Source organism: Fundulus heteroclitus, unplaced genomic scaffold (genome assembly GCF_011125445.2).
Source record: "Fundulus heteroclitus isolate FHET01 unplaced genomic scaffold, MU-UCD_Fhet_4.1 scaffold_63, whole genome shotgun sequence".
NCBI classification, from domain to species: Eukaryota; Metazoa; Chordata; class Actinopteri; order Cyprinodontiformes; family Fundulidae; genus Fundulus; species Fundulus heteroclitus.
Genome location: NW_023397066.1, coordinates 1,556,495 through 1,567,967, shown reverse-complemented (window position 1 = coordinate 1,567,967; position 11,473 = coordinate 1,556,495).

The window sequence follows — 11,473 nt, the reverse complement described above, 5'->3', positions numbered from 1 at the left end:
GAATATCTGGGATGTAACGGCTCCAGTAAAATGTTATGGCTGGGCGAGAAACAATAATTTCTTGGAACAATCTGCGCATTCTCTCATTGCTTTTCCTAAACTCCAGTGAAAAACAGATTTTACCCACAGATGATTCGGCTAGAACAGGGATACCAGGTGGAACAGACAGAGTATAATTAGTGTTTTTAAACAGCATTAAGGTGCCCAAAGGTATAGCATTAATCACCATAGAGAATTCCTGGATACTAACTGGAAAATTATATATTGAGCAGAACTCATTGTAAATTATTAATTCTCCCACTTTATTAATCAGCTGAGCCACCAGTAAGACTCCATTTTGAACCCAAGTTTCAAGATACAGTGACCTATTTTTAAACAAAATATCTCTGTTGTTCCAGATGAGGTATTTGTGAGGTGAGAAGTTATGCTTATAAATGAGCGTCCACGCTAAGAGTACCTGCTTATGGAAAGATGAGAGTTTTACAGGAAGTTTCTCAACATTGTAATTACAATGTAATATGAAGTTGAATCCACCAAAGCGCGAGAAAATGTGATGCGGTATGAGGTTCCAGATAGAGGCTGGATTCTTAAGGAAGTGTTTAGCCCATTTAATTTTAAATGTGTTATTTAGGGTAGAGAAATCCAGAAAGTTAAGTCCACCTGAGGCTCCTGCAGTTGCACACTGCTGTCACAGGGCGTCACGAGTTTTTTTTTATTAAGCAATTAACATCGACGTGAAAAAAGACTCGGACAAGATGGCAAAAATATACATGAACAGATGAAAAATAATTACAATTGAAAAGTACAAAGTATTACAATTAGCAGGGGATTTAATTTATTAATTTTCATTCATTTTCAGAGGACTCCAAACCTTCATCTCATTCCAGAAGCGATGTGTAGCAGGACATTGATAAAACAGATGTTCAAGAGTTTCACTGTTATCATTACAAAAGAAACATTGATCCACCTCAAATCTAAATCTTTTTTTTTTTTTTTATCTGCCACAGGATACATTTTATTTGTGACTTTAAAGTGTGTTTATTTGACTTTAGGTAGAAAAGGTCATTTAAAAAAAAATGAGAATTCTTCATCATCTGTATCTGAACTAAAAGGAATATCTCCCTTCCAAATAGATCTATCATAATCATGAAATTTCATTGCTTTCAAAAAACTGCCAATTAATTTATTATTATTTTTTTTATCAAACAGATTGCATTGTGTAATCAACAGAGTGGGCAGTATTGGTGGGGAGTTATTAACCTAAAATGTTTGATGAAGTTAATTAAAGGCATTTGAATCGATTTACACAGTTTGTTATAGTCTCTTAGACAACAAATTAAATCCTATTTTTTAATAAAATCGGAATAATTTAAAATACAGCTGTTATCCATTAAATCTCTAACAAAAATAATGTCTTTGTTGAATCATTCATTTTTGAAGACAGGTTTACGATTAAGTGTTATTACGCTGTATTATTATGGGGAGAAACGCTGTGGGTGAATATCATTTTCCAATAATGCTAAATCTGCTTGTGGAAGTTGGGCAGCTTAATTGGAATCCTGTTTAGCTCAAAACCACAGTTTAGAATAAAGTTTAAAACTCCTTGCTCTAAAGGTTTAACAAATGTAAACCAGAGTGTAATCTAAACGTTTTGTGCTATTTTATTCACAACAAATGAATTTAACACGTCTGCTCTGTTAAGTCAATTTGTAACAAATATTAATCCACTTTGACCAACTTCAGCAGCTTAATTCTCGTTAAGATGACCGCCAACAGCTCCATATAACATCATAGACAGAGCTGTCTTAAAGAAATTTTCTTCAGGTAAAATTGGATAAAAATCCAGCTTTTGTTTAGGGGACTTCTTACATAAACATCTGTTTTATTAAGTGTTTTTAATGTATTTGAATCATAAAATAGAGATGTATTTCCATATTGTTTTAGACTTTGACTATTCAATGAGAATATTAATTAGCAAACACTGAATTATAGTCTCATCTGACAATAGATTTAAAATAAATGTATTAGAATTGAGGGTTTCCCCGAACATATTATAAGCCTAGCGGGCCACCAGGCTTTACAGTGGAAGCTGCCGTCGACATTTTAAAAATCTTCCCTTGAAACGGCAAAGAGGAGAGCAAGTATGTGCAACGTAGATTATCAGAATGAGATAATCCTGTCACACTGACAGCTTTGCTAGGGCCCGGGACAAAACAGTCTTTTTGGGCCCCCCCCTCTACACCTGCCGCCACCACACACACACACACACACACACACACACACACACACACACACACACACACACACACACACACACACACACACACACACCAAAAAAAGTAAACTTAACTGTATACGTCATGCCCTGGAAATCTCTGCATTTTATATTGGATATTTTCAACCCATCTATTGAATTTAGTGCACTAGTTGATCTTTTCTTCATAAGAGAACAGCAAGCACTGCAGCCAAAATATGGCCTTTTTTGACCTGCTGTATATCAGCCAGCCCCTAACAATTTTTTCCCTTTCATTGCAGGAGGTAGAATATGTTAGATACTTTGGGAATTCTTTATCCTCTGAATTTTCTGGCAGTTCATTTGCCATCTCTAAGAACGGCTTCCTTTTTTCCACTAAACGCACAACATTCATTCGATCAGAGTCATTTTTGTTGGCCATAATGCGGGATCATTGAAATTGACGGTGTGAGCCATCTCTGAGCTACTATGCTCCTGGACTACCCCCCCCCCCCCAGCTCTCCGCCTCAGCTGGCTCTCCTGCTTCGCTCTGCCTTTTATACTGTACCTAGACCTCTGCCTTCTCTCTGCTTTCTGCTCTTTTCGCTCAAAGCTCAAGTATTTCTGTAAAAGAAAAGGTATTTTCCCCCTTACACTAGCCAGCAGATGCTATACTTTAAAATCCCTTTGATAAACGCATCGCTTCTTACCAGGCTCTGGGTGGGCATCATTGCTCTGCAACTTCGTTCCTGGACCTGTTCCTGACTCATCCTCAGTTTTAAAAAAATATTTACTCACAAAATCCCTCAAGCCTTTGGTGTTATCTTCCACATAGACAGATAGATAGTATGCTATTGTATGCATCCATTGTTTCCTATTTGCTTTGACCACAGCTCAAATGTTTATGTTGCATCTTTGACTTATTTACATTGTGTTATATTCATTTTGGGTTAATTTTATTTTAACTTTTGTTAGCCACCAACTGACATGATTGGGTTTTCATTTCTGTTGTGACAGTCATGCTGTGATGATTTTATTTATTGAAAAAAATTAGATTGTAATGTTATCTATTAGATTCAAAAGAGGGGTTTCCTGGCTCAGTTTGGCCGAGAGCAAGATTTCCCTGAGTCTTTAATGTTTTTTTAAATACTTTTTGGAAAAGTGATTCTTTTATCTCATTGCAGAAGGTTCAACATACCTTTAATGTCTCCTAGTGACATTAAAGGCAATTTGCGGGTTGCCGGTTTGATCCCCCGCTCTGACCGTCTCAGTTGTTGTGTCCTCGGGCAAGACACTTTCCTCAAATTGCCTGCTGCCAGTGGTCAGAGGGCCCCTGTGGTGCCGATGTATGGCAGCCTCGTGTCTGTCAGTCTGCCCCAGGGCAGCTGTGGCTACTAACATAGCTCACCACCGTCAGGGTGTGAATGAGTGAATGCCTGACTGTAGTGTAAAGCACTTTGGGGTCATCAGACTAGTTAGAAATGCTACACAAGTACAAGCCATTTAGCATTTAAGAGGAGCCAGCTGCCAGCACTTCCTCACCAGTGTTTCTTTACAGTGGTAACTCTAGCCTCTGTAACTCCAGTTACTTTTATCTAAGTTTAGACTCTGATAGGTTTGTGTTCCCCAGATTCTAGCCTGCGCACTCCTGATCCTGTTCTGGCTCAGTTTCCCAGCGCCTGAACCCACCTGCAAATCTTCCAGAAGACTCCCTGGTTCTCAAGTCCCTCCTGGCAGCCTCTGGGTTTTTGACCTCAGTCCTACTGCAATCACTCTCCACCGTGCTTCCCTTCCCAAGATCCAGATCCATTTGAAGACTCACTTGCCTCCTGAAACAGACCCCGCTCATTCCTCCCTGGTGGATCTCCACCTCCACACCTGTAAGCCTTTAATCTTTTCTGCAATATTCCTCTTCATCCAGTTCATTGATCTCTAGAGGCTCTGCTGCCCCTGGTTCGAGTTTCCATTTCTAGATTCCTGACATCTTGCATCATTTGTCTTGATAAACCTTTAAAACTGTGTTAAACTTCTGAGTGTGTTCTGCATGTAAGCAAAACCATGACAGTTTTGCTTACTGCATGTTTTACCACATTTTCAGTTTTTGCTAAAAGGATGACTTTGTTTTGGATTTTCGTCTTTTGTTCACTGCATATAGTTGCACATATTTTTATTTGAAATTTCTTAATAAAAAAGCTAAAAAAACAAAATTAGTGTTTAAGAAAAACTGTTGAAAAACTCTTTCTGAATAAAGAATCTTGTTTTTCACATTATTGTCTAAATTACACAAGCACTTTAACTGTCTGTTTAAGCCCGTGCCATTTCATTAAAGTGACAGAAAAACATACACAGCCAGCCATATTGTACTTAGAAAAATACACACAGAACATGTTAAAAACATGTTGATATACACATTTGATAAGGTACATTAATGGGTAATACGTATTGATGACAATCCCCAAGAGCCATAAAGGAAAAAAAATAGAGACAAGCTTTTGGGAATATTTTATATTTCTTTTATTGTGTAAATTATTTTTTGGGTTTGTCATCATATATTTACTGAAATATATATGTGAGGTGGTTAGTGTTGTAGCTTTATCGTTTGTTTGTGTCCTTCACTATCCTTTTCAATTCTAGGAGACCTGCAGAAGACAGGAAACATCTTGTGTTGATAACAATACAAGGAATTCCTGTAACTGTGATGCTCCCAGTTATCTGTGATACTTGTGACCCATTCTCCTAGTAGTGAATGGATTGTATTGAGGGCCTGGAAGAGATGTGATTAAATCATCCTGTGTTATCTTGGATGTCACTGTTCCCCTATATATATATATATATATATATATATATATATATATATATATATATAAATAAACATGTCTATAAACATCACACACAGAGCTGTTATTGTGGGAGATGCTCTGAAGTTTCTGGAGGGAAGTAAAGAGACGGGTTGCTTCACTTTCAGGGCTGTGGTATTTAACTTGTCATTTCCTAGTAACTATTTTATGGTTTACTAGGTTAAATTTTTAAAAATGAGGAAAACAAAATCTATTTATTTTTTTGCAAAGAGAAAGAGATGTAAATTGTAATTTTTATGTAGAGAAAAGAAAAATAAGACTAAATGCACACAACAAAGTGGTTGGAGCGAGCGCTGCTGGTGAAGTGAAGCTAAACAGGCAGAACTGCTGGTCGTCTATCAAACACCAGTCTTTTTTGTCCACAGCAGGGGCTGATGGGAACTCTGAGGAGCTGCTAGAAACCACGTGGCCCTCGTCTGATCTCACAGCTCGTCCTTGTTTGGCCTCAGCTGCATCAGAGCGCCACTTCTCCCCAGGTTCACCAGAGGAAACACCACTGCACAAAATGCTTTTCCTCCCAGCTGCTGCTCTCTGCTGTCTGTGTTCAGGTGAGTGTTTGCAGCCAATCAGGAGCCAGCAAAGCCCACCTGGAGCCAACACTGTCACACTAACCTTCACCTGTCTGTCTGTGTCTCTACAGCGCTGACTGCCATGGCAGCACAGCTGGTTCAGAAAGAGTTGACATTAACTAGGAACAAAGGTGTAACAGTCTCCATCGGGTGCACTGGTCTTCATATATGTAGCACCAAGGTTGTCTACTGGTATCAGAAAAAGGAGAATGAGCCATTAGTGGCACTTCTTAAATTTGATCCAAAACTGACAGGCTCCTTCTCAAAGTTTAGTCACTTTCAAAAAAATTCATTTTCAGCTCTGGAAAAAGACGGCAATGAGTTGATTATCAGCAACGTGGAAGACGCTCATTCAGCCACCTACTACTGCGTCTGTGAAAAGTTTGCCTCCCACAGCGAGAAATCAGACCTGAAACCTGAACAACAACCGACAGATCAGTGCAGATGTCAACCTAAGGCAGTGAGAGCTCAGAAAACCACAGAAGGATCTCAAGTTTCCTCAAAGAGAACAATTTAGTTATTCAGCCTTTATTAGACTCTGATGGTTTCTTTAAAGTTTAACCCAAACCTTTTTGTGCTGTTTTAAAAAGGCTCCTACTTCTGTGTCTGCTGGCAAAGTGTCCCACAGTGAGAAATGATCCCTGCAGCCTGAACAAAAACCTGCAGATAAACAGATGTCAGACAGTATTAGTGAAGAGAGCATTAAACCACAGCCCAGATTCACACATTTCACTTCCAGCCATAGAATAAATGCAGTATTGTAATTTTACAAGATATCCACGATTGTTTAATTATTATTTGAAGGATTATTAATTTTTAAAGCATTGAACATACAATTATAATCAATAAATCAGATAATGCATTCCGATGAGATTCATTCATCAGGTCAAAAGCACCTTTTGAAAATAATATTTCAGCAGGCACTTAACATTCTTTTCATTAAGCCATTCTGTATTAAAAATGCCCAACATACTTAAGAGAAGTTCTCTTCGCAGAGGTCCGCGTTTACTCAAGACGGACTCTGCACATCATTTGCCTATCCTCCTAGATCCTTATGGTCTACATTACTGTTCCTGAAGAAGACCATATTAATGACTGTTTCTTCCTATTATAACAAAACTGATCCTACTGAGGTCACTTCATCTGAAAACATGACTGAGTTGAGGATGATTAATTTTGATCGGGATGGATTGTCATGTTCTATGTGTGCTTATGTTATGTTTGCACCTACCTTTACCCAGTTAGCTGCCCACTAACTACCTGGCAGAACTGAATGGCCTCAGACATGCTTTTAGTAGAAAAAGGAGGTGTTTCTGCACTGTTTGGTGACACCTGCTGTATAGTCATTCTAAATAACGCCTCTCCACTTGGATCTGTGACAAAGGCATTAGAAGGCCTGTGCTCCCTAACCCCAGTCGGTCGAGGAACTGGCAGAAAATGCCGGGGATGACACTTCACTGTTTGGATGGTTTGACTCTGTTTATGGTAAATGGGAAGCTTTAGCAGCTGGTGGGCTGGTGCAGAGACAACAGCCTGATCCTGAACGTGGAGAAGACGAAGGAGATCATCGTCGACTTCAGGAAAAACCGGCCTCACCATGCTCCACTGCTCATCAACAGCTCAGCTGTGGAGGTGGTCAGCAGCACCAAGTTCCTGGGGGTGCACATCACGGACAACCTCAGCTGGTCTGTGAACACCACATCACTGGTGAAGAGGGCACAGAAGCGACTGTACTTTCTGCGGAGGATGAGGAGAGCCCGCCTGCCCCCGCCCATCCTCACGACCTTCTACAGAAGCACCATAGAGAGTATTCTGACCAGCTGTCTCTCTGTGTGGTGTGGAGGCTGCAGTGCCTCCGACTGGAAGAACGTGAGGAGAGTGGTGAGGACAGCAGAAGGGATCATCGGGGCTCCTCTTCCCTCCATTAAAGACATTTCATCGCAGCGCTGTGTGTCTAGAGCCCGTAACATCATCAGGGACCCCTCACACCCCCACCATAGACTATTCTCCCTGCTGCCCTCTGGAAAGAGGTTCCGCAGCATCCGCTGCAGGTCCACTAGGTTCTGCAAAAGCTTTTTCCCTGCTGCCATCAGACTGTTGAACTGCTGAAGTATAAAAACGGACTGTGCACCACACTCGACTCGCTGATCTGCACATTTGCACATTTGTATCATATCCAGCAAAATTGCTGCTGCACCTTACCCAGAAACGTACAGCAAAACTGTTTACAATGCAACTGTCTACTTAAATCACTGCTGCACCTTACTGCATATTTGCTTACATTTGTTTTACATTGTTTACATTTCAACTGCCTACTGTTTCACTGCTGCACTTTATCCGGAAGTCAATTGAATCATATCCTGTAAGTGACTGCAATTTATCACTGCACTTTATCCTGTACTGTAATTCACTGTCAGGTATCCTGTAGAGTTACTGCAATCTTTCTGAGCTGTGTGAAAAACGAAATTTCGTTCTGTATGCACTCTGTGTATACAAAATGACAATAAAGAAAGTCTAAGTCTAAGTTTAGTAGCTTTAGTTTTATTTGCTATATACATATATATACACATATATACACACACACACACACTATATATATATATATATATATATATATATAGTATATGTATATATATATATAGATATATATCTATATAGATAGATATATATAGATCTCTCTCTCTAGATATATATAGAGATATCTGTTATGTAGTCTCTATCTATTCCCTATCTCTCTCTCTCTATCTCTCTGTCTGTCTCTCTATCTCTCTCTCTCTCTCTGTCTCTGTCTGTCTCTCTCTCTCTCTCTCTCTCTCTCTCTCTCTCTCTCTCTCTCTATCTCTCTTCTCTCTCTCTCTCTATATCTATCTATGTATCTATATCTATATCTATATATCTCTCTATGTCTCTCTATCTATGTCTATCTCTATATATATATATCTCTCTCTCTCTCTCTGCTATCTATCTCTATATCTATATATATCTATATAAACATGTCTATAAACATCACACACAGAGCTGTTATTGTGGGAGATGCTCTGAAGTTTCTGGAGGGAAGTAAAGAGACGGGTTGCTTCACTTTCAGGGCTGTGGTATTTAACTTGTCATTTCCTAGTAACTATTTTATGGTTTACTGGGTTAAATTGTTAAAAATGAGGAAAACAAAATCTATTTATTTTTATGCAAAGAGAAAGAGGTGTAATTTGTAATTTCTATGTAGGGAAAAAAATAAGACTAAATGCACACAACAAAGTGGTTGGAGCGAGTGCTGCTGGTGAAGTGAAGCTAAACAGGCAGAACTGCTGGTCGTCTATCAAACACCAGTCTTTTTTGTCCACAGCAAAGGCTGATGGGAGCTCTGAGGAGCTGCTAGAAACCACGTGGCCCTCGTCTGATCTCACAGCTCGTCCTTGTTTGGCCTCAGCTGCATCAGAGCGCCACTTCTCCCCAGGTTCACCAGAGGAAACACCACTGCACAAAATGCTTTTCCTCCCAGCTGCTGCTCTCTGCTGTCTGTGTTCAGGTGAGTGTTTGCAGCCAATCAGGAGCCAGCAAAGCCCACCTGGAGCCAACACTGTCACACTAACCTTCACCTGTCTGTCTGTGTCTCTACAGCGCTGACTGCCATGGCAACACATCTGGTTCAGAGAGATTGGACATTAACTAGGAGGAGAGATGAAAAAGTCTCCATCGGGTGCACTGGTCTTAGTATGTGTAACACCAGCGCTGTCTACTGGTACCAGAAAAAGGAGAAAAAGCCATTTGCAGTGATTCTTAAATTTGATCGAAGTGGTGAAAAAAAGACCCTAAAGTTTTACCACCCTCAAAAAGATTCGTTTTCAGCTCTGAGAAAAGACGGTGTAGAGCTGGTAATTGATGATGTTACTGAAGCTCATTCAGCCACCTACTACTGCGTCTGTGAAAAGTTTGCCTCCCACAGCGAGAAATCAGACCTGAAACCTGAACAAAAACCGACAGATCAGAGCAGATGTCATCCTAAGGCAGTGAGAGCTCAGAAAACCACAGAAGGATCTCAAATTACCTCTAAGAGACAAATTTAGTTAATCAGCCTTTATTAGACTTAGACAACTTTGTCATTTTGTATGCACAGAGTGCATACAAAATGACATACAGCTTATAAATTGCAGTAAAAATTAAATTACAATATAAGGTGCAGCAGTGATTTAAAAGTAAACAATTTAAAAGTAGACAACGCAGGAAAAGTCACAGTGTACAGGGAAGTATTTTTAAAACCATTTGTATGTGCAGAATTGATTGTGCAAGGGCATTTGTGCAGGAATGCATTTAAAAACTAAGAGTTCGGCAGCATTTGTAATGCTAGATGGAGATGCAACGATGCAAGATGTGCAAATATGCAAATGTTGTGCAGAGTTTATGGGTTATAGTTCTGCAGTTAAACAGCAGTTCAACAGTCTGATGGCAGGAGGGAAAAAGCTTTTGCAAAACGTGGAGGACCTGCAGCGGATGCTGCGGAACCTCTTCCCAGAGGGCAGCAGGGAGAACAGTCCATGGTGGGGGTGTGAGGGGTCTCTGATGAAGTTACGGGATCGGGCCACACAGCGCTGTGATGAGATGTCCTTGATGGAGGGAAGAGAAGCCCGGATGATCCCTTCTACTGTCCTCACCACTCTCCTCACGTTCTTCCAGTCGGAGGCACTGCAGCCCCCACACCACACAGAGAGACAGCTGGTCAGAATGCTTTCTATGGTGCTTCTGTAGAAGGTCGTGAGGATGGGCGGGGGCAGGTGGGCTCTCCTCATCCTCCTCAGGAAGTACAAGTGCTTCTGTGCCCTCTTCACCAGTGACGTTGTGTTCACAGACCAGCCGAGGTTGTCTGTGATGTGCACCCCCAGGAACTTGGTGCTTGGTGCGTTCCGCCGGTAGGCAAACTGGAACGGGCCGGTAATCGTTGAAGCAGGTGACTTGAAGTTTCTTCGGAACTGGAATGATGGAGGCAGACTTAAAACATGCTGGCACTGTGGCTTGGTCCAGGGAGGTGTTAGAATGTCTGTGAGGACACCAGCCAGCTGACCTGCACACTCTTTGAGCACCTGCCCAGGTATGTTGTCGGGACCTGGGGCCTTCCGCGGGTTGACTCTCCTCAAAGTCTTCCACACGTCGGCAGTGTCAAGGCGGATGACTGGTGATCGCCCGTATGCCTTTCCACATGCTCCTGGTGTCTCTGGCATCATGGAAAAGCCCCTGGATTTTCTTAGTGTGGTTCCGCTTCGCTAACTTGATGGCACAGTTCAAGTTGGTTCCCGATGCCCTCAGTGCCTCCTTGTCACCAGACTTGAAGGCTGAGTTCCATGCTTTAAGCGCTCGACGGACTTCCACAGTGACCCAGGGTCGTTGGTTTGCTCGGGTGATGATGGTCTTTGTTGTGGCACTGGCAAACTGAGCTGCCCCCTTAAAGGAGTCTCACTCAGAGCTTTGTGGAAGATCCAGTGGTTGATTGGCAGAAGTGATTGGACCAGTATTTCATCCCTGTCCAATGGGTGATATGTTGGAGGGAGGCGGGTCCAGGTTCTGAATAGTCAATCCTGAAGTTGTGCTGCCACATTCAAATCGGCATAAGGAAGTCTTCACCACTGCTTCCAATATCAGAGTCCGTAACATGCTCCAAAATGTATTAATTACTGTTAGAAGAAGTATATTTAACTGCAAATAAATCAAATGATTAATTGAACTGCGCCCACTTGTCTGGGCCCGACTTTTAAAGAGGATGTAGAAAGAAAAAAACTATTAAGACCTTCCATAGCGTTACTGTTATGAGCAGAGCTTCTCCCATT